Raw genomic sequence first — 23,482 nt, forward strand, 5'->3', positions numbered from 1 at the left:
ATGTAGAGTGTATGGGTGTAGTGTGTAGCGTGTAGGATGCAGAGTGTAGACTGTAGAGTGAAGGATATAGAGTGTAGGGTGTAGTGAGTAGTGTTGGGTGTAGAGTGTAGGGTGTAAAGTGTAGGATGTAAAGTGTAGACTGTAGAGTGAAGGATATAGAGTGTAGGGTGTAGTGAGTAGAGTGTTGGGTGTAGAGTGTATGGTGTAGGGTGTACAGTGTAGGATGCAGAGTGTAGACTGTAGAGTGAAGGATATAGAGTGTAGGGTGTAGTGAGTAGAGTGTTGGGTGTAGAGTGTAGGGTGTAGAGTGTAGGATGTAGAGTGTAGAGTGTAGAACATAGGATGTAGAATGTAAAGTGTACAGTGTAGGGTGTAGAGTGTAGGGTGTAGGGTGTAGAGTGTAAGGTGTAGGGTGTAGGATGTAGAGTGTAGAGAGTAGGGTGTAGAGTGTAGGGTGTAGAGTGTAGGATTTAGAGTGTAGAGTGTAGGTTGTAGAGTGTAGGGTGTAGGATTTAGAGTGTAGAGTGTAGGGTGTAGAGTGTAGGGTGTAGAGTGTAGAGTGAAGGGTGTAGAGTGTAGGGTGTAGAGTGTAGAGTGTAGGTTGTAGAGTGTAGGGTGTAGGATTTAGAGTGTAGAGTGTAGGGTGTAGAGTGTAGGGTGTAGAGTGTAGAGTGAAGGGTGTAGAGTGTAGGGTGTAGAGTGCAGAGTGTAAGGTGTAGAGTGTAGGGTGTAGAGTGTAGAGTGTAGGGTGTACAGTGTAGAGTGTATGGTAAAGGGTGTAGAGTGTAGACTGTGGAGTGTAGGATGTAGAGTGTAGGGTCTAGTGTGTAGAGTGTAGGGTGTAAAGTGTAAGGTGTAGAGTGTATGGTGTAGAGTGTATGGTGTAGAGTATAGGGTGTAAAGTGTAGAGTATGGTGTAGAGTGTAAGGTGTAGAGTGTATAGTGTAGAGTGCAGAGTGTAGAGTGTAGGGTGTAGAGTGTACGGTGTAGAGTGTAGGGTGTAGAGTGTAGGGTATAGGGTGTAGAGTGTACGATGTAGAGTGTAGGGTGTAGAGTGTAGATTGTAGAGTGTAGGATTTAGAGCATAGGGTGTAGAGTGTGGGGTGTAGAGTGTAGAGTGTAGGGTGTAGCGTGTAGAGTGTAGAGTGTAGGGTGTAGGATTTAGAGTGTAGAGTGTAAGGTGTAGTGTGTAGAGTGTAGGGTGTAGAGTGTAGAGTGTAGGGTGTAGAGTGTAGGGTTTAAAGTGTAGAGTGTAGGGTGTGGAGTGTAGGGTGTAGAGTGTAGTGTAGGGTGTAGGGTGTGGAGTGTAGGGTGTAGAGTGTAGGATGTAGAGTGTAGGGTGTAGGGTGCAGATTGCAGAGTGTAAGGTGTAGAGTGTAGCGTGTAGGGTGTAGAGTGTAGAGTTTAGGGTGTAGGGTGTAGGATGTAGAGTGTAGAGAGTAGGGTGTAGAGTGTAGGGTGTACAGTGTAGGATTTAGAGTGTAGGGTGTAGAGTGTAGGTTGTAGAGTGTAGGGTGTAGGATTTAGAGCGTAGAGTGTAGGGTGTAGTGTGTAGAGTGTAGGGTATAGAGTGTAGAGTGAAGGGTGTAGAGTGTAGGGTGTAGAGTGTAGAGTGTAGGGTGAAAGGCGTAGAGAGTAGAGTGTAGGGTGTAGAGTGTAGAGTGTAGGGTGTAGAGAGTATGGTGAAGGTTGTAGAGTGTAGACTGTAGAGTAGGATGTAGAGAGTCGGGTTTAGTGTGTGGAGTGTAGGTTGTAAAGCGTAGAGTGTAGGGTGTAGAGTGCAGAGTGTATGGTGTACAGGGTATGGTGTAGAGTGTAGGGTGTAGAGTGTAGAGTGTATGGTGTAGGGTGTAGAGTGTATAGTGTAGGGTGTAGAGTGTAGGGTGAAGAGTGTAGAGTGTAGGGTGTAGGGTGTAGGATGTCGAGTGTAGAGAGTAGGGTGTAGAGTGTAGGGTGTAGAGTGTAGGATTTAGAGTGTAGGGTGTAGAGTGTAGGTTGTAGAGTGTAGGGTGTAGGATTTAGAGTGTAGAGTGTAGGGTGTAGTGTGTAGGGTGTAGAGTGTATGGTGAAGGTTGCAGAGTGTAGACTGTAGAGTAGGATGTAGAGTGTAAGGTTTAGTGTGTAGAGTGTAGGGTGTAAAGCGTAGGATGTAGAGTGCAGAGTGTATGGTGTAGAGTGTATGGTGTAGAGTGTAGGGTGTAGAGTGTAGAGTGTATGGTGTAGGGTGCAGAGTGTATAGTGTAGGGTGTAGGGTGTAGAGTGTAGGGTGTAGAGTGTAGAGTGTTGGGTGTAGAGTGTGGGGTGTAGAGTGTAGGATGCAGAGTGTAGGGTGTAGAGTGTAGATTGTAGAGTGTAGGATTTAGAGTGTAGAGCGTAGGGTGAAAGGTGTAGAGAGTAGAGTGTAGGGTGTAGAGTGTAGGATTTAGATTGTAGAGTGTAGGATGCAGGGTGTAGAGTGCAGAGTGTAAGGTGTAGAGTGTAGAGTGTAGGGTGTAGAGTGTAGAGTGTAGGGTGTAGAGTGTATGGTGAAGGTTGTAGAGTGTAGAGTGTAGACTGTAGAGTAGGATGTAGAGTGTAGGGTTTAGTGTGTAGAGTGTAGGATGCAAAGTGTAGAGTGTAGGGTGTAGAGTGTATGGTGTAGGGTGTAGAGTGTATAGTGTAGGGTGTAGAGTGTAGGGTGTAGGGTGTAGAGTGTTGGGTGTAGAGTGTGGGGGATAGGGTGTAGAGTGTAGGGTGTAGAGTGTATAGTGTAGGGTGTAGAGTGTAGGGTGTAGGGTGTAGAGTGTTGGGTGTAGAGTGTAGAGTGTAGGGTGTAGAGTGTAGGGTGTAGCGTGTAGGGTGTAGGGTGTAGAGTGTAGGGTGTAAGGTGCAGAGTGTTGGGTATAGGGTGTAGAGTGTAGGGTGTAGAGTTTAGGCTGTAGGGTGTAGGGTGCATGGTGTAGAGTGTAAAGTGTAGGGTGTAGAGTGTAGAGTGTAGGGAGTAGGTTGTAGAGTGTAGGGTGTAGAGTGTATAATGTAGAGTGTAGGGTGTAGGATGTAGAGTGTTGAGTTTAGGGTGTAGGGTGTAGAGTGTACGGTGCAGAGTGTAGCGTGTAGAGTGTAGAGTGTAGAATGTAGAGTGTAGGGTGTAGAGTGTAGGGTGTAGAGTGTAGAGTGTAGTGTTCGGTGTACAGTGTAGAGTGTAGGGTGTAGGGTGTAGATTGTAGAGTGTATGGTGTAGAGTGTAGGGTGTAGGGAGTAGAGTGTAGGGTGTAGAGTGTATGGTGAAGAGTGAAGGTTGTAGAGTATAGAGTGTAAGGTGCAGAGTGTAGGGTGTAGAGTGTAGAGTGTAGAGGGAAGGGTGTAGGATTTAGAGTGTAGAGTGTAGGGTGTAGTGTGTAGAGTGTAGTGTGTAGCGTGTAGAGTGTAGGGTGCAGTGTGTAGAGTGTATAGTGCAGGGTGTAGGGTGTAGAGTGTAGGGTGTAGAGTGTAGGCTGTAGGGTGTAGTGTGTAGGGTGCATGGTGTAGAGTGTAAAGTGTTTGGTGTAGAGTGTAGGGTGTAGAGTGTAGGGTGTGGAGTGTAGGGTGTAGGGTGTAGAGTGTAGACTGTAGGGTGTAGAGTGTAGAGTGTAGGGTGTAGGGTGTAGAGTGTAGGGTGTAGCATATAGAGTGTAGGGTGCAGTGTGTAGAGTAGGGTGTAGAGTGTAGAGTGTAGGGTGTAGAGTGTAGAGTGTAGGATGTAGAGTGTAGAGTGTAGGTTGTAGGGTGTAGAGTGCAGAGTGTAAGTTGTAGAGTGTAGGGTGTAGTGTGTAGAGTGTAGGGTGTAGCATATAGAGTGTAGGGTGCAGTGTGTAGAGTGTAGGGTGTAGAGTGTAGGGTGTAGAGTGTAGACTGTAGGGTGTAGGGTGTAGAGTGTAGAAAGTAGAGTGTAGGGTGTAGGGTGTAGAGTGCAGAGTGTAAGGTGTAGAGTGTAGAGTGTAGAGTAGGGTGTAGAGTGTAGGGTGTAGAGTGTAGGATGTAGAGGGTAAAGTATAGGGTGTAGAGTGTAGGGTGTAGAGTGTAGGATTTAGAGTGTGGAGTGTAGGGTGTAGAGTGTAGGGTGTAGAGTGCAGGGCGCAGAGTGTAGGGTGTAGGGTGTAGGGTGTAGAGTGTAGGGTGTAGGGTGTAGAGTGCAGAGTGTAAGGTGTAGAGTGTAGAGTGTAGGGTGTAGAGAGTAGAGTGTAGGATGTAGAGTGTAGAGTGTATGGTGTAGGGTGTAGAGTGCAGAGTGTAAGGTGTAGAGTGTAGGGTGTAGTGTGTAGAGTGTAGGGTGTAGCATATAGAGTGTAGGGTGCAGTGTGTAGAGTGTAGGGTGTAGAGTGTAGGGTGTAGGGTGTAGAGTGTTGGGTGTAGGGTGTAGAGTGTAGGGTGTAGAGTTTAGGCTGTAGGGTGTAGGGTGCATGGTGTAGAGTGTAAAGTGTAGGGTGTAGAGTGTAGGGAGTAGGTTGTAGAGTGTAGGGTGTAGAGTGTAGAGTGTTTAATGTAGAGTGTAGGGTGTAGGATGTAGAGTGTTGAGTTTAGGGTGTAGGGTGTAGAGTGTACGGTGCAGAGTGTAGCGTGTAGAGTTTAGAGTGTAGAATGTAGAGTGTAGGGTGTAGAGTGTATGGTGTAGAGTGTAGAGTGTAGTGTTGGGTGTACAGTGTAGAGTGTAGGGTGTAGATTGTAGAGTGTATGGTGTAGAGCGTAGGGTGTAGAGAGTAGAGTGTAGGGTGTAGAGTGTAGGGTGTAGAGTGTAGAGTGTAGGGTGTAGAGTGTAGGGTGTAGAGTGAAGGTTGTAGAGTGTAGGGTATAGGGTGTAGAGTGTAGGATGTAGAGTGTAAAGTGAAGGGTGTAGAGTGTAGAGTGTAGGGTGTAGAGTGTAGGGTGTAGAATGTAGAGTGTAGGGTGCAGAGTGTAGGGTGTATAGTGTAGAGTGTAGAGGAAAGGGTGTAGGATTTAGAGTGTAGAGTGTAGGGTGTAGTGTGTAGAGTGTAGGGTGTAGCGTGTAGAGTGTAGGGTGCAGTGTGTAGAGTGTAGAGTGCAGGGTGTAGGGTGTGGAGTGTAGGGTGTAGAGTGTAGGGTGTAGAGTGTAGGGTGTAGAGTGTAGGGTATAGGGTGTAGGGTGTAGAGTGTAGGGTGTAGGGTGTAGAGTGTAAGATGTAGAGTGTAGGCTGTAGGGTGTAGTGTGTAGGGTGCATGGTGTAGAGTGTAAAGTGTTTGCTGTAGAGTGTAGGGTGTAGAGTGTAGGGTGTAGAGTGTAGGGTGTAGGGTGTAGAGTGTAGAGTGTAGGGTGTGGTGTGTAGGGTGTAGAGTGCAGAGTGTAAGGTGTAGAGTGTAGACTGTAGGGTGTAGGGTGTAGAGTGTAGAGTGTAGAGTGTAGGGTGTAGGGTGTAGAGTGCAGAGTGTAAGGTGTAGAGTGTAGAGTGTAGGGTGTAGAGTGTTGGGTGTAGAGTGTAAAATGTAGAGTGTAAAGTATAGGGTGTAGGGGGTAGAGTGTAGTGTGTTGGGTGTTGAGTGTAGGGAGTAAGGTGTAGAGTCTTGGGTGTAGAGTGTAGGGTGTAGAGTGTAGGGTGTAGGGTGTAGAGTGCAGAGTGTAAGTTGTAGAGTGTAGGGTGTAGATTGTAGAGTGTAGGGTGTAGAGTGTAGGATGTAGAGTGTAAAGTGTAGGGTATAGAGTGTAGGGTGTAGAGTGTAGCGTGTAGGGTGTAGCATGAAGGGTGTAGAGTGTAAGGTGTAGAGTGTACAGTGTAGGGTGTAGAGTGTAGGGTGTAGGATTTAGAGTGTGTAGTGCAGGGTGTCGGGTGTGGAGTGTAGGGTGTAGAGTGTAGAGTGTAGGGTGTAGAGTGTAGGGTGTAGCGTGTAGGGTGTAGGGTGTAGAGTGTAGGGTGTAAGGTGCAGAGTGTTGGGTGTAGGGTGTAGAGTGTAGGGTGTAGAGTTTAGGCTGTAGGGTGTAGGGTGCATGGTGTAGAGTGTAAAGTGTAGGGTGTAGAGTGTAGAGTGTAGGGAGTAGGTTGTAGAGTGTAGGGTGTAGAGTGTATAATGTAGAGTGTAGGGTGTAGGATGTAGAGTGTTGAGTTTAGGGTGTAGGGTGTAGAGTGTACGGTGCAGAGTGTAGCGTGTAGAGTGTAGAGTCTAGAATGTAGAGTGTAGGGTGTAGAGTGTAGGGTGTAGAGTGTAGAGTGTAGTGTTCGGTGTACAGTGTAGAGTGTAGGGTGTAGGGTGTAGATTGTAGAGTGTATGGTGTAGAGCGTAGGGTGTAGAGAGTAGAGTGTAGGGTGTAGAGTGTAGGGTGAAGAGTGTAGAGTGTAGGGTGTAGGGTGTAGAGTGTAGGGTGTAGAGTGAAGGTTGTAGAGTATAGAGTGTAAGGTGCAGAGTGTAGGGTGTAGAGTGTAGAGTGTAGAGGGAAGGGTGTAGGATTTAGAGTGTAGAGTGTAGGGTGTAGTGTGTAGAGTGTAGGGTGTAGCGTGTAGAGTGTAGGGTGCAGTGTGTAGAGTGTATAGTGCAGGGTGTAGGGTGTAGAGTGTAGGGTGTAGAGTGTAGGCTGTAGGGTGTAGTGTGTAGGGTGCATGGTGTAGAGTGTAAAGTGTTTGGTGTAGAGTGTAGGGTGTAGAGTGTAGGCTGTAGGGTGTAGGGTGTAGAGTGTAGAAAGTAGAGTGTAGGGTGTAGGGTGTAGAGTGCAGAGTGTAAGGTGTAGAGTGTAGAGTGTAGAGTGTAGGGTGTAGAGTGTAGGGTGTAGAGTGTAGGATGTAGAGTGTAAAGTATAGGGTGTAGAGTGTAGGATTTAGAGTGTGGAGTGTAGGGTGTAGAGTGTAGGGTGTAGAGTGCAGGGCGCAGAGTGTAGGGTGTAGGGTGTAGGGTGTAGGGTGTAGGGTGTAGGGTGTAGAGTGCAGAGTGTAAGGTGTAGAGTGTAGAGTGTAGGGTGTAGAGTGTAGAGTGTAGGATGTAGAGTGTAGAGTGTATGGTGTAGGGTGTAGAGTGCAGAGTGTAAGGTGTAGAGTGTAGGGTGTAGTGTGTAGAGTGTAGGGTGTAGCATATAGAGTGTAGGGTGCAGTGTGTAGAGTGTAGGGTGTAGAGTGTAGGGTGTATGGTGTAGAGTGTTGGGTGTAGGGTGTAGAGTGTAGGGTGTAGAGTTTAGGCTGTAGGGTGTAGGGTGCATGGTGTAGAGTGTAAAGTGTAGGGTGTAGAGTGTAGAGTGTAGGGAGTAGGTTGTAGAGTGTAGCGTGTAGAGTTTAGAGTGTAGAATGTAGAGTGTAGGGTGTAGAGTGTAGAGTGTAGTGTTGGGTGTACAGTGTAGAGTGTAGGGTGTAGATTGTAGAGTGTATTTTGTAGAGCGTAGGGTGTAGAGAGTAGAGTGTAGGGTGTAGCATATAGAGTGTAGGGTGCAGTGTGTAGAGTGTAGGCTGTAGGGTGTAGTGTGCAGGGTGCATGGTGTAGAGTGTAAAGTGTAGGGTGTAGAGTGTATGGTGTAGAGTGTAGGGTGTAGGTTGTAGAGTGTAGAGTGTAGGGTGTAGGATGTAGAGTGCAGAGTGTAGGGTGTAGAGTGTTGAGTTTAGGGTGAAGGGTGTAGATTGTACGGTGTAGAGCGTAGAGTGTAAAGTGTTGAATGTAGAGTGTAGGGTGTACGGTGTAGATTGTAGAGTGTATGGTGTAGAGCATAGGGTGTAGAGAGTAGAGTGTAGGGTGTAGGATGTGGAGTGTAGGGTGTAGAGTGTAGAGTGTAGGTTGTAGGGTGTAGGGTGTAGAGTGTAGGGTGTAGAGTGTAGGTTGTAGAGTGTAGGGTATAGGGTGTAGAGTGTAGGATGTAGAGTGTAAAGTGTAGTGTGTAGAGTGTAGGATTTAGAGTGTAGAGTGTAGATTGTAGGGTGCAGTGTGTAAAGTGCAGAGTGTAGGGTGTAGAGTGTAGGGTGTAAAGTGTAGAGTGTAGAGTGTAGGATGTAGAGTGTAGAGTGTAGGGTGTAGGGTGTAGAGTGCAGAGTGTAAGGTGTAGAGTGTAGAGTGTAGGGTGTAGAGTGTAGGGTGTAGAGAGTAGAGTGTAGGGTGTAGGATGTGGAGTGTAGGGTGTAGAGTGTAGAGTGTAGTGTGTAGGGTGTAGGGTGTAGAGTGTAGGGTGTAGAGAGAAGGTTGTAGAGTGTAGGGTATAGGGTGTAGAGTGTAGGATGTAGAGTGTAAAGTGAAGGGTGTAGAGTGTAGGATTTAGAGTGTAGAAGGTAGGGTGTAGAGTGTAGGGTGTAGAGTGTAGAGTGTAGGGTGCAGAGTGTAGGGTGTAAGTTGTAGAGTGTAGAGGGAAGGGTGTAGGATTTAGAGTGTAGAGTGTAGGGTGTAGTGTGTAAAGTGTAGGGTGTAGCGTGTAGAGTGTAGGGTGCAGTGTGTAGAGTGTAGAGTGCAGGGTGTAGGGTGTGGAGTGTAGGGTGTAGAGTGTAGAGTGTAGGGTGTAGAGTGTAGGGTGTAGAGTGTAGGGTATAGGGTGTAGGGTGTAGAGTGTAGGGTGTAGGGTGTAGAGTGTAGGGTGTAGAGTGTAGGCTGTAGGGTGTAGAGTGTAGGGTGCATGGTGTAGAGTGTAAAGTGTTTGGTGTAGAGTGTAGGGTGTAGAGTGTAGGGTGTAGGGTGTAGAGTGTAGACTGTAGGGTGTAGGGTGTAGAGTGTAGAGTGTAGGGTGTAGTGTGTAGGGTGTATAGTGCAGAGTGTAAGGTGTAGAGTGTAGACTGTAGGGTGTAGGGTGTAGAGTGTAGGGTGTAGAGTGTAGGATGTAGAGTGTAAAGTATAGGGTGTAGGGGGTAGAGTGCAGTGTGATGGGTGTAGATTATAGGGAGTAAGGTGTAGAGTGTTGGGTGTAGAGTGTAGGGTGTAGAGTGTAGGGTGTAGAGTGCAGAGTGTAAGGTGTAGAGTGTAGGGTGTAGATTGTAGAGTGTAGGGTGTAGAGTAGTGTTGAGCATTCCGATACCGCAAGTATCGGGTATAGGCCGATACTAGCGGTATCGGAATTCCGATACCGGGATTCCGATACTTGGCGCGTATCGGATACCGGAATCGGAAGTTCAATGATTCAAAATTCAGAAATTCAGCCAATGAGAAAGATTCCAAGTGTGGGCACATCCTGTTTAGCATGGAGGGCATGAAACTACTGGCAAGGCTGTGATTGGCTGCTGAAATGATGTCATGATGCAGTTTAAAAGTCGCTGGCGCCATTTTGCGATCACTCTGCTGTGAATTCAGTTAGTGACAGGACGCTGTTTGCTGACTGAGGGACAGTTTAGAGATAGCGATTTGCTTCTTTGTGCTTTCCAAAGGCTAATTTAGCAACCGCTGTGTTCACCTACTATTCACCTTCCTTTTGCCTTGTAGCGCTGTTTTCACAGCGATCTGCAAGGTCTCTCTGTGTGTGTGTGTGAGTGCAGCCCACTCTCTAGTCTGAGTGCAGCCACATAGGCCATCCATAGCTGGTTGTATTCAGTTCAGGGAGGGTGGTTCATTGCCTCATACTGTCCTTTTTTTTTTTTTTTTTGAAGTAGTGCAGGCTGCTGCACATTTTTTCCAAAAATTCCTATTAGTGTCTTTCCACCCGTCTCCAGCTAATTTGTGGAAAAACACTACATAGGATAAAGTAGAGGAGGGTTTTTGGGCCTTGCAGCGCCGTTTACGGCTGTCTGCACGGTCTCCGTGTGACTGCAGCTCGCCCTGTAATCTGTGAGCAGCTATAGCCTGGTTGTCTCCAGCTCAGGGTTTTTCACTGCGTCATACCGCCAAATCAATTTTCTTTTTTTTCAAAGTAGTGTAGTCTGCTGCTAATTTATTTTAAAAAATCCTATTAGTGTCTTTCCACCCGTCTCCAGCTAATTTGTGGAAAAACACTACATAGGATAAAGTAGAGGAGGGTTTTTGGGCCTTGCAGCGCCGTTTACGGCTGTCTGCACGGTCTCCGTGTGACTGCAGCTCGCCCTGTAGTCTGTGAGCAGCCGTAGCCTGGTTGTCTGCAGCTCAGGGTTTTTCACTGCGTCATACCGCCAAATCAATTTTCTTTTTTTTCAAAGTAGTGTAGTCTGCTGCTAATTTATTTTAAAAAATCCTATTAGTGTCTTTCCACCCGTCTCCAGCTAATTTGTGGAAAAACACTACATAGGATAAAGTAGAGGAGGGTTTTTGGGCCTTGCAGCGCCGTTTACGGCTGTCTGCACGGTCTCCGTGTGATTGCAGCTCTATCCGTTGTCAGTTCAGCCCCAAAAAAATAAATAAATAATAAAGTTCACCAAACACACCAGTTACACCACTTTACATTTGTGTAGGCCACATTAGCTCATATTCAAGTCTAGTCCACACTTTAGAAAATTAGTGTGTCTTATACCTGTTAGGAGGAGTTGCTCAGGAATAAGCACACAAAGCCGTTAGTACTTTTCTGCTTATCTTTATCAGTCAACCAAGATGAAGAAGGCAGTGAGTAAGGCACGTGGGCGTGGGCGTGGGCGCGGAGCAGGGAGGGGACGTGGGGATTCTGTGCCTGCTGCGGGCACCGGTGAGTCATCAGCACCCACTTTCACAAGGGAACAGTCGTTCATGCGCAGCTTTGTCGCCGAGCGCCGTACACCGCTGCTGCGTGAAGACCAAATTGAAGCCGTTGTGGGATGGATGGCAGCTAATGCATCAACTTCCATTAGTGCCACATCCTCTCAGACACAGAGCACTGGAGAGCAGCCATCTGTCTCTTCACCACCTGCAAAATTGCCCAGGCAGACAGAGATCCCAGGACAGGAGCAGTCTCTACTTCTGTTCTCTGAATCATCTCTTGGCTTGGAAACAGGGGGCCAGCCAAGCAGCATTGGAGAAATGGAAGAAGAGGCAGGGTGCAGTGATGCCCAACAGCTTTTTCTGTCTTCCTCTGAAGAGGCGGGTGGGCCAGTGGCTCCGGTCACCACCTCGCAGGCCGCATCAGCTGATGATGACACTCAGGTGCCACTTACTGGTGCGTGCTCTGCTGCTGAGACTACCCAGGAGGAGCAGTTGGGGGCAGAGGGTAGTGTAGATGATGAGGTCCTTGACCCATCTTGGCGTCAGGGACAGGAAGGTGGTGGGAGCAGCTCTGAGGAAGAGATTCCCCGTACGGCCCAAAGAGGGAGAGGGAGGGGGAAGACTGCGGATCCTGCAGCCTCCGCTTTGGCACCCGTAAGGAGCATGTCTCTTCCAAAAGTCAAAAGGGGGGCTCCCAAGACTTGCAGTGCCTGGTCCTTTTTTGACACAGTTGCAGATGACATTTGCTATGTCAGATGCAAGGTGTGTCATCAAAAAATCAAAAGAGGTCAAAAAGTCGCCAACCTCAATACCTCCAACATGTGGAAACATGTGCGCAACAGGCACCCGGCGGAGTTAGACAAACACACTGAAGAGCTAGGCCAACCAACAGCGGCAGCTACCACCTCTTCAGCTCGTGTTGCCTCTTCCTCTAGCTCACACGCAGCTGGTTCGGCTTCCTCCCAGGATCGCCGTGGAAGAACCTCTGGCCCTGTTGTCCAGAGACCCGCTGTCATTCCACCCGCAGCACCACTTTCCCAGTCAACCACACACTCCCAGCCCAGTCTACAGCCATCGGTAGTACAGGCATGGGAGAAAAGGCGGCCTTTCTCGTCAAACCACCCACGAGCACAGGCTCTGACTGCAGGCATTGCCAAACTTCTGTCACTGGAAATGCTGTCATTCAGGCTGGTGGAGACTGACAGCTTCCGTGACTTGATGTCATTGGCAGTCCCACAGTACAGTGTGCCCAGCCGCTTTTACTTCAGCAGGCAAGCCGTCCCTGCCCTGCACAAGCATGTGGAGGGACACATAAAACACGCGCTACTGAACGCCGTCAGTAGCAAGGTCCACCTCACCACCGATGCGTGGACCAGTCAACATGGACAGGGGCGATACCTTTCCCTCACTGCCCATTGGGTTAATGTCGTTGAGCCGGGTACAGACCGTGCGAGTGGCGCAGGACGTGTCCTGTCCACTCCAAGGATTGCAGGAATCCATTCTGTACGCATTGACTCCTCCTCTTACACCAGTTCCTCAGAATCATCGCTGCAGGAGCCGTCACAGTCCACCTCCACATGGACCCGTGATGAACGTGTACCTGTTACGACCGACATGAGCACAGCCGTGGCCAAACGTCAACAGGCCGTCTTGAAATTAATTTTTTTGGGGAATCGTAGCCACACAGCGCAGGAGCTCTGGAATGCCATCAAGCAGGAGAGCGATGTGTGGTTTGAGCCAGCGAATCTCCAGCCAGGCATGGTAGTGTGTGATAATGGCCGAAATCTGGTGGCAGCCCTGGGCCTCGGCAACCTCACTCACATCCCTTGTCTGGCACATGTGCTCAATTTGGTCGTGCAGAGTTTTTTGAGGGACTATCCGGATCTTGATGCACTGCTGCACAAGGTCCGCCTAGAGTGTGCTCACTTGCGGCGTTCCAGCACGGCAAAAGCGCGCATTGCGGCTCTGCAGCGCCGACACCGCCTGCCGGAACATCGCATCATATGTGACCTACCTACCAGGTGGAATTCCACGTTACATATGTTGGAGCGGTTGTGTGAGCAGCAGCAAGCTGTAATGGAGTACCAGCTGTATCAGGCGCAAAAAAGTCGCAGTCAGCGCCGTACAGACTTCACAACCACAGAGTGGGCCACTATGAAGGATGTCTGCCAGGTTTTGCGTCCCTTTGATTATTCCACGCGGATGGCGAGTGCAGATGATGCACTAGTCAGCATGACTGTCCCCCTTATCTGCCTGCTTGAAAAATCACTGCAAGCGCTAAGGGATGATGTTGTGGAAGAGGTGGAGGATGAGGATTCACCACTTCCATCATCTTCTGGACAGTCAGCGCCACGTGGTTCCTCACAAACGCGTAGGCAGGGGACAGTTTGTGAGGAGGATGAGGAGGAGTCAATGGAGGAGGAAGACATCCGTCCAGAGGAGGGAGTTCCCGAATTGTCCAGTACTCAGTGTGTACAGCGAGGGTGGGGTGATGACGAGCGGGCAGAGATCACGCCTCCAGCTGGGGACAGCGTTTCTTGGGCAGTTGGCAGTCTGCAGCACATGGTGGATTACATGCTGCAGTGCCTGAGAAACGACCGCCGCATCGACCACATTCTCAACATGTCTGATTATTGGGTGTTCACCCTCCTCGATCCTCGCTACCGGGACAACGTAGAAAGCCTCATCACACCGTTGAACCGGGAGCGAAAAATGCGGGAGTACCAAGACACACTGGTCAGTTCCATCATCTTCTCCATTCCAACTGAGAGAAGTGCTGCTAGTGCATTCCAAAGCAGCTCAGTGCGTCCAGGCAGTGGTGGAGGCTCTGCACAAAGAGGGAGCAGAAGCAGTGCCTCTGCCCAAGGCAAGACCAGTATGGCCGAACTGTGGCACAGTTTTCTGTGCCCGCCACAAAAGTCTACACCATCACAGACGGCTCCAGTCAGCAGGAGGCAACGGTTCCGTCAGATGGTGACAGACTACATGTCTTGCCCTCTTGCTGTACTCCCAGACGGCTCTTCCCCTTTCAAGTTTTGGGTCTCAAAGCTGGATACATGGCCAGAGCTAAGCCAGTATGCATTGGAGGTGCTGTCTTGCCCTGCGGCCAGTGTATTATCGGAACGTGTCTTTAGTGCTGCAGGTGGTGTACTAACTGACCGTCGCATGCGACTATCCTCCGATAACGTTGACCGGCTTACTTTCCTGAAAATGAACAAGGCCTGGATCTCGCAGGAATTTGCCACTCCTCCTCCTGATTAAATAATTAGGTCACTGTATACGTTATCCAGGTCTCCTGTTGTGTTCATCTTTCTACCACCTGAACTTAAATTCCTGGGCTCCAACACCGCCAGTTGAGGCTCAGATGTGCCGTCTGCACAGTCAAAACATACGACCCAGTGTTATTGGGTTTCAGTAACGTCAGCTGATCCCCAGCTGTGTAGCCGGCAATGTGTCATGCGACCGCCACGCTGACACAACAACTGAAATGTAAGGGAATCTGTCCCCCCCCCCCAAGGCGTTTGTTACTGAAAGAGCCACCTTGTGCAGCAGTAATGCTGCACAAGGAAAAAGGTAGCTATTTTGGTTTTGCTCCTTGCACACGCAAAACTTAACACTTATAAAATGTGTCCACTGATACCGTAAAACCGTCCCGGAGGTGGGACTTTCCTTCGTAATATGACGCAGCACAGCCGTCATTCCTACCCCCCCGGCGCCGCGCCCCGGCTCCTCAGCGTTGTTTGATTCCGTCCCGGAGCCTGCGCTGTTATGTTATCCCGTGGCCAGGCACACTTAGCGCTGCCCGTCTTCTGGCATCATTTGGTGTCAGGCTGGCTGCGCCTGTGCGGCCACGCTGGCCGAGAGCCCGCCTCGCAGTGTCTTCTGATTTAATCCCACTGGGGGCCTGGGATCTATGGACATGCGCAGTGCATATCTGAACCTCCACCTCTCACTCATCTCCCTATGGCTTCTTCAGACTGTTCGGTGTCAGCTGGTCCCTAATAGCATGCCACGGCCGTGACACCGCACAGTCTGAAAAAGAAGCCGTAGGGAGGGGAGTGAGAGGCGAGGATATGCACTGCGCATGGCCATGGATCCCAGGCCCCCAGTGGGATTACATCAGAAGACACTGCGAGGCGGGCTCTCGGCCAGCGCGGCCGCACAGGCGCAGCCAGCCTGACACCAAATGATGTCAGAAGATGGGCAGCGCTAAGTGTGCCTGGCCACGGGATAACATAACAGCGCAGGCTCCGGGACGGAATCAAACAACGCTGAGGAGCCGGGGCACGGCGGCGGGGGGGTAGTAATGATGGCTGTGCTGCGTCATATTACGAAGGAAAGTCCCACCTCCGGGACGGTTTCACGGCTTCAGGGGACACATTTTAAAAGTGTTTAGTTCTGTGTTTGCAAGGAGCATGATGAAAAGAGCCACCTTTTCCTTTTGCATCTTTTGTGCTGCACAAGCTGGCTCTTTCAGCTACAAACGCCTTGGGGGGGGGTTAAAGGTTCCCTTTCGACTTTCTCAGGCTTCGGCCTACATTGTGTTCCTCTGCTTTTCCACCTGCCCCTGGGCTCCAACACCGCTAGTTGCCGTCCAGAAGTGCTGTACGCACAGTCAACAGTCGCTCCTCTGTTATTGGGGTTCAGTAACGTCAGCTGTTCCCCTGCTGTGTGTGTGGCAATCCCTCCTACCTCCTCCAACCTCCTCCTCCTCCACCTGTCCCTGGGCTCCAACACCGCCAGTTGCCGTCCAGAAGTGCTGTACGCACAGTCAACAGTCCCTCCTCTGTTATTGGGGTTCAGTAACGTCAGCTGTTCCCCTGCTGTGTGTGTGGCAATCCCTCCTACCTCCTCCAACCTCCTCCAACCTCCTCCTCCTCCACCTGTCCCTGGGCTCCAACACCGCCAGTTGCCGTCCAGAAGTGCTGTACGCACAGTCAACAGTCCCTCCTCTGTTATTGGGGTTCAGTAACGTCAGCTGTTCCCCTGCTGTGTGTGTGGCAATCCCTCCTACCTCCTCCAACCTCCTCCAACCTCCTCCTCCTCCACCTGTCCCTGGGCTCCAACACCGCCAGTTGCCGTCCAGAAGTGCTGTACGCACAGTCAACAGTCGCTCCTCTGTTATTGGGGTTCAGTAACGTCAGCTGTTCCCCTGCTGTGTGTGTGGCAATCCCTCCTACCTCCTCCAACCTCCTCCTCCTCCACCTGTCCCTGGGCTCCAACACCGCCAGTTGCCGTCCAGAAGTGCTGTACGCACAGTCAACAGTCCCTCCTCTGTTATTGGGGTTCAGTAACGTCAGCTGTTCCCCTGCTGTGTGTGTGGCAATCCCTCCTACCTCCTCCAACCTCCTCCAACCTCCTCCTCCTCCACCTGTCCCTGGGCTCCAACACCGCCAGTTGCCGTCCAGAAGTGCTGTACGCACAGTCAACAGTCCCTCCTCTGTTATTGGGGTTCAGTAACGTCAGCTGTTCCCCTGCTGTGTGTGTGGCAATCCCTCCTACCTCCTCCAACCTCCTCCAACCTCCTCCTCCTCCACCTGTCCCTGGGCTCCAACACCGACAGTTGCCGTCCAGAAGTGCTGTACGCACAGTCAACAGTCCCTCCTCTGTTATTGGGGCTCAGTAACGTCAGCTGTTCCCCTGCTGTGTGTGTGGCAATCCCTCCTACCTCCTCCAACCTCCTCCAACCTCCTCCTCCTCCACCTGTCCCTGGGCTCCAACACCGCCAGTTGCCGTCCAGAAGTGCTGTACGCACAGTCAACAGTCCCTCCTCTGTTATTGGGGTTCAGTAACGTCAGCTGTTCCCCTGCTGTGTGTGTGGCAATCCCTCCTACCTCCTCCAACCTCCTCCTCCTCCACCTGTCCCTGGGCTCCAACACCGCCAGTTGCCGTCCAGAAGTGCTGTACGCACAGTCAACAGTCCCTCCTCTGTTATTGGGGTTCAGTAACGTCAGCTGTTCCCCTGCTGTGTGTGTGGCAATCCCTCCTACCTCCTCCAACCTCTTCCAACCTCCTCCTCCTCCACCTGTCCCTGGGCTCCAACACCGCCAGTTGCCGTCCAGAAGTGCTGTACGCACAGTCAACAGTCCCTCCTCTGTTATTGGGGTTCAGTAACGTCAGCTGTTCCCCTGCTGTGTGTGTGGCAATCCCTCCTACCTCCTCCAACCTCCTCCTCCTCCACCTGTCCCTGGGCTCCAACACCGCCAGTTGCCGTCCAGAAGTGCTGTACGCACAGTCAACAGTCCCTCCTCTGTTATTGGGGTTCAGTAACGTCAGCTGTTCCCCTGCTGTGTGTGTGGCAATCCCTCCTACCTCCTCCAACCTCCTCCTCCTCCACCTGTCCCTGGGCTCCAACACCGCCAGTTGCCGTCCAGAAGTGCTGTACGCACAGTCAACAGTCCCTCCTCTGTTATTGGGGTTCAGTAACGTCAGCTGTTCCCCTGCTGTGTGTGTGGCAATCCCTCCTACCTCCTCCAACCTCCTCCAACCTCCTCCTCCTCCACCTGTCCCTGGGCTCCAACACCGCCAGTTGCCGTCCAGAAGTGCTGTACGCACAGTCAACAGTCCCTCCTCTGTTATTGGGGTTCAGTAACGTCAGCTGTTCCCCTGCTGTGTGTGTGGCAATCCCTCCTACCTCCTCCAACCTCCTCCTCCTCCACCTGTCCCTGGGCTCCAACACCGCCAGTTGCCGTCCAGAAGTGCTGTACGCACAGTCAACAGTCCCTCCTCTGTTATTGGGGTTCAGTAACGTCAGCTGTTCCCCTGCTGTGTGTGTGGCAATCCCTCCTACCTCCTCCAACCTCCTCCAACCTCCTCCTCCTCCACCTGTCCCTGGGCTCCAACACCGCCAGTTGCCGTCCAGAAGTGCTGTACGCACAGTCAACAGTCCCTCCTCTGTTATTGGGGTTCAGTAACGTCAGCTGTTCCCCTGCTGTGTGTGTGGCAATCACTCCTACCTCCTCCAACCTCCTCCAACCTCCTCCTCCTCCACCTGTCCCTGGGCTCCAACACCGCCAGTTGCCGTCCAGAAGTGCTGTACGCACAGTCAACAGTCCCTCCTCTGTTATTGGGGTTCAGTAACGTCAGCTGTTCCCCTGCTGTGTGTGTGGCAATCCCTCCAACCTCCTCCAACCTCCTCCTCCTCCACCTGTCCCTGGGCTCCAACACCGCTAGTTGCCGTCCAGAAGTGCTGTACGCACAGAGCCAAACACCTCGCCAATGTGTTAGTGGGGTTCAGCACCGCCAGCTGTTCCCCTGCTGTGTATACGGCAACGTGTACTGCGACCGCCACGCAGGCACAACAAGTTAAATGTAAGGGAACCTGACCCCCCCCCCCCCCAGGCGTTTGTTACTGAAGGAGCCACCTTGTGCAGCAGTAATGATGCAAAGGGAAAAAGTGCCTCTTTTCGTGATGCTCCTTGCACATGCTGAACCAAACACTTATGAAATGTGTCCCCACACAGCGTTAAACCGTCCGGTAGGTGGAACTTTCCTTTGTCGTGTGACGCAGCACAGCCATCATTTTTACCCCCTTGGCGCCGTGCGCCCCCTCCTCAGCGTTGTTTGAATCTGTCCCGGAGCCTGCGCTGTTAGGTTAGCCCTTGGCCATGCACACATGTTGCGCTGCCCGTCTTCTGACCTCATTTGGTGTCAGGCTGGCTGCGCCTGTGCGGGTGCGCTGGCCGAGATCCCGCCTCGCAGTGTCGTCTAATGTAATCCCACCGCGGGCCTGTGATCCGTGCCCGTGCGCAGTGCATATCCTCTCCTCTCACTCCCCTCCCTACGGCTTCTTCAGACTGTGCGATGTCAGCTGGTCCCTAATAGCATGCCACGGCCGTGACACCGCATATCATGAGTTTAGTGCTCTTGTCAGCCCAGGATGTGGGCTAGGAGGCCCCCCTTGTTTTTTGCTTCAGAGTTGAGCTTGCTTGCCAATGTAGATGGGGGAAGTGAGTTTTATTGACGAAAGGCATTTACGACCCCCAGTTCCTGTAGTAGTAAGTGCTCAGCTTTAACAGTTAGAGAAACTTCTAGAACCATGCGGTCCTTTGTTCGGTTATTGTGAGATATTAGACAAACTATTTAGGATAGTGGGATGATAAATACATATTCTTTATCTCCGTCGAAGCATCTACCCATCACTCTAAACACCGTCGCCTAACTCCATCGGGGGAAGAAGTAGGGATTGCTCTGTAAATAATAGGACATATTTGATCTCCTTAGAAAGCTCATGTTAATACAAGCTCTATGCTGGGTGTGATATGACTCTGATATGTACTGGGACGGAGTTATAAGCATTAGACCAATTTGTATCCAAGTTACTCAGACTGAAAGGTAGGAGGATCTGGAAAAGCCAGCCATTTCTGTGAGGTCACAGACTGTAGATTATAAAGTTGTGGCCAGATCTCCCGGCTCAGTCTTCTTCTTCTCTTTTCCTGTGAGCCCTGAGCAGCACATCCAATGAGCTGGGATGTCTGGCTGACTGCCATGCAATGATCTGAGAAATGTGAGTGTTATCGTTTCTTCCTTTAATCCTTTTATTTTCATAATTACCTTGTACATATTTGCAATTGTCTCATTTGTAACATCTTTGTAAAATATTTTATAAACACTGCCTAAAAATCATTTATGGGGTATCATATTTAATACTAGTTCGTCCTTCCTGCTCTAAATACGTACCCTGTCTCTGAAGGGAATTACGCTACTATTTTGGGGGTTGGCTCCAGACCCGTTCAATTGGAGCTGGTGGCAGCGACCGTGTGCCGGCTTTTGGGGGTCCCTGTAGCGACTGCGGCTTGATAATTATTGTTCCTGCCTGAGTGGGAGTAGTTATCGCGTTACTGCAGTGCGCCCAATAGCCAGTACATAGCAGGCAGCCTTTCTGGCGACTAATTACCCCAGGTGCAGTACCTAATCTGACCTGAGAGTAAGGGGGGCGCCAGAGAGCTGCAGTGTTAAGTGGAACTGTAAGCGGGATAGACACAAATCCCTGCAGTTCATGGTATATTGAAGAGCAGTGGGATACCTAAAATAAGCCCCTGCTGTAAATTAAGAGGTCCATAACCTCGTGTGTGTTTTTTTTCATCACATTGTGGCAGTGGAGGGATAACTAGGATAACCCCCCTGCACATGTGATAGCCGTCTGTTGGTCTAAAGTCACCCCAATCCGTGACATATTGTAGGCAGCGGCTAAGGGATCTTGACAATTGGTGACAGTCACGGTGTGAATCGTGACATATTGGTGGCAAGGCGGTGGGATATTAGAGCATTAGTGATTTGGTTTGAGCAATCATTCCTCTCACTAAAAACTTGCAGAAAGTTCTTGCGAGAACTCTGCGCAAATAAGTTTGGAGAACGAACTCAGTGTTTATTAGTCTTGAGACAATTGTGTGTACTGGTGATTATCCCCTCCCTTTTCTTCGTTTTTCTATCCTATCTTTTATTTGGCAACCATGGCAACGAAAGGAGAAGCCTGGTACAACCAGCAGAAGAAAGACACTCTTGCTGGGATATGCACGTATCATGGCCTGAACCCCCAGAGCATGACCAAGACTCAAATGGTCGCTGAACTGGTGCAATGGGAAGCCGCTCTAGACCACTCACAGAGCCCAGAGGCCGCAGATGCCAGCACCAGCGAACGTGGTGCTGCAGCAGAGGTTCAACCACTGAATACGGGCCCTACTGGCAACCAGGGGGGTGCAGACCACCTCCTGCAGCTGGCTCTGCAACAATGCTCCGCAGATGACCTGGACCGACGTCTGCAGCTGATCCAGCAATACCAGGAGCGAGCCGAGGCCCGAGCCGAGCGAGAGGCCCAAGCGCAGCGGGAGTACCAGCTGCAGATGGCCCAACTGCAAATGCAGGGGTCGTCCCAGTCAAGTCGTGAGCCCAGCAGCGCTCAGATACCGAAGCCCCGGCCCGACCACTTTCCTGTTATGGAAAAGGATGGGGACTTGGACACTTTTCTGTGGGCCTTTGAGAAAGCCTGCAGACAGTACCAGCTGCCTACACAAGAATGGGCACGATACCTGACACCAGGACTGAGAGGAAAAGCTCTGGAGGCGTTTGCTGCACTCCCTCAAGAACAAGATGGTGACTATGAGGCCATCAAGCAGGCTCTGATAGCCAAGTACCAGCTTACACCCGAGGTGTACCGTAAAAAGTTTCGGACCCTCCTACGTGGCCCACACGACAGTTACAGTGATGTGGTGCATAGACTGGGGACCCACTTTGACCAGTGGACCCAAGGACTGTCAGTGACCACCTTTACACAGCTGCGAGACCTGATGATCAAAGACCAGTTCTTCCGTCTTTGCCCAACTGAAGTGCGACAGTTCGTGATGGACAGAGAACCCAACGATGTGACGAAAGCAGCGCAGATTGCCGATGCCTATGAGGCCAACCGTAGATCGGAAGTGCGGAAGCCAGTCACCACCAGCTGGAGAGGGGGTAAGCCTGCAGCCAACGCCAGTACCCCTGCCAGCCAACACACCAGAGGTCCTGTCCCCGTGGCCAACAGCACCAGACCTACCACCGAACTTCGCCAGTGTTACCACTGCAGGCAGACTGGACACCTCAGTCACCAATGTCAAGCCAAGCAGAAGAACTCCTCATCCCAGGCCCCAGGGCCTAATGCAGCAGTTCTTTTGGTGGGTGGTGTGGCTGGGAGGGTGTGTGACAACGTACAGCCCGTCACTGTGGGAGGTCGTGTTGCTACCGGCCTCAAGGACACCGGGGCTGAACGAACCCTCATCCGACCCGAACTGGCGGCCCCTGAAGAAATCATTCCGGGGAAAACCCTAACTGTCACTGGGATTGGGGGCATCAGCTGTCCCTTACCGATGGCCCGGGTTTTTATTGATTGGGGAGCCGGGAGCGGGGTGAAGGAAGTGGGGCTGTCTGATAATTTGCCCACTGATGTTTTGTTGGGGACTGATTTGGGGAGGTTGTTTGCATACTACGTCCCTGACACCCCTCCCCAATCTGCTAATAAGGGTAAAGTTAACCCTGGTGATGATGATGATGATGATGATGGGAAATCGCATGTGTTACCTGACCATGCTTTATCTTGTAGTGATGCATCTGCTAACCATTTTTTCCCTAGGATTGATGGTGAAAATGCTGTACCTGTGCCAACTGTATCTGATAATGATGGTTCTGTGAAAGTTGATGTGTCCATAGGTACAGGAGTGCTCAGCCACGTCGCTCTGCGGAGTGAGACGGCTGAGGAACCCCTAGCAGGGGCAAGTGTCGGTGCTACCGGAAATGGGGAAATACATGGGAACCGTGAGGAAGTGGATGCCATGCAATTGACCAGTGCCACCGAGGAAGGTAACTGGCCCATAAGTAGCAATGCTCCTGAGGTAATGGGGGTGGATGGGGAGGTAGAGCCCATAGCAGCGTCGGCTGTTGGGTCTGTAGAAATCCCCGGGGAGACAGCCTACATAGCTGCTGTCACCCGCAGTCAGAGTGCCCGGAACGCAGATACCTGTCTGCCTTCCGGACCCTCCTCAGTCATCAGTGTGACTGAACCAGAGGTGGACCCAGTGCAGGTCCCAGAGGGCTCCCGTGGGGAAGGGACCCTGACATCGCTTTTGGCTTCCCCTAGCCAGGAGTTTCAGGCCGCTCTACACACAGATGCGAGCCTAGAGAGTTTGAGACAACTCGCCGGGACGTCATTCTCTGAAACTGATAAGGAGAAGGTGTTCTGGGAAGGAGGAAGGTTGTACCGGGAGACAGTACCCGGAGAATCACAAAAGGAGTGGTTGAGGGAAAGACAGCTGGTCGTCCCACAGCAATTCCGGGGTGGGTTGTTGCGGATTGCCCATGAGATCCCGCTAGCTGGACACTTGGGTATCAGCAAAACTAAGGCCCGGCTGTCTCAACACTTCTATTGGCCTAAGATGGGGACAGATGTGTCAAACTACTGCCGCTCCTGTGTCACCTGTCAAAGAGTGGGGAAGGCGGGGCCTGCTCTTAAGGCTCCCCTGATCCCTTTGCCAGTGATAGAGGAGCCTTTCCAGAGGATTGCGGTGGACATTGTGGGCCCGCTGGCCGTCACCAGCAGCTCTGGAAAGCAATATATTCTTACTGTGGTAGACTACGCTACCCGGTACCCAGAGGCAGTAGCTCTGTCGTCAATTAGGGCAGATAAGGTGGCGGATGCCCTGTTGGCCATCTTTTCACGTGTAGGATTTCCCAGGGAAATGCTTACTGATCGAGGGACCCAATTTATGTCTCACCTAATGGAGGCTCTCTGTAAGAAAATGCAGGTGAAGCACCTGGTATCGAGTGCGTATCACCCACAGACCAATGGCTTGTGTGAACGCTTCAATGGTACCCTCAAACAGATGCTACGCATGCTGGTTGAGACACAAGGGCGCGACTGGGAGCGGTACCTCCCACACCTGCTATTCGCTTACAGAGAGGTTCCGCAGGCCTCGACGGGGTTCTCACCCTTCGAGCTCCTGTACGGCAGGCGAGTCCGGGGACCCCTTGGGTTGGTAAGAGAATCCTGGGAAGAGGAGCCGAACCCTTCTGAAGTGTCCATAGTGGAGTATGTCATGCGCTTCCGTGACAAGATGCAGACCTTGACGCAGTTGGTGCATGACAACATGACGCAGGCTCAGGCTGATCAGAAGCACTGGTATGACCAGAACGCCCGGGAGCGGACCTACCACGTGGGTCAAAAGGTGTGGGTGCTGGTTCCTGTACCAACGGATAAGCTTCAGGCAGCCTGGGAGGGCCCGTACGTCGTCCACCAACAGCTCAACCCGGTCACCTATGTGGTCACGCTTGACCACGCTCGGGGTAGGCGAAAGGCCTTTCACGTCAACATGATGAAGGCTCATCACGAACGTGAACCTTTCGTCCTACCGGTCTGCAGCGCACCCGAAGACGGGGAGGAGGACACCCTCCTGGACATGCTGGCCCAAGCCAAGGCCCGTGGGTCCATTGAGGACGTGGAGGTGAGCGCCTCGCTAGA

Source organism: Ranitomeya variabilis, chromosome 6 (genome assembly GCF_051348905.1).
Source record: "Ranitomeya variabilis isolate aRanVar5 chromosome 6, aRanVar5.hap1, whole genome shotgun sequence".
NCBI classification, from domain to species: Eukaryota; Metazoa; Chordata; class Amphibia; order Anura; family Dendrobatidae; genus Ranitomeya; species Ranitomeya variabilis.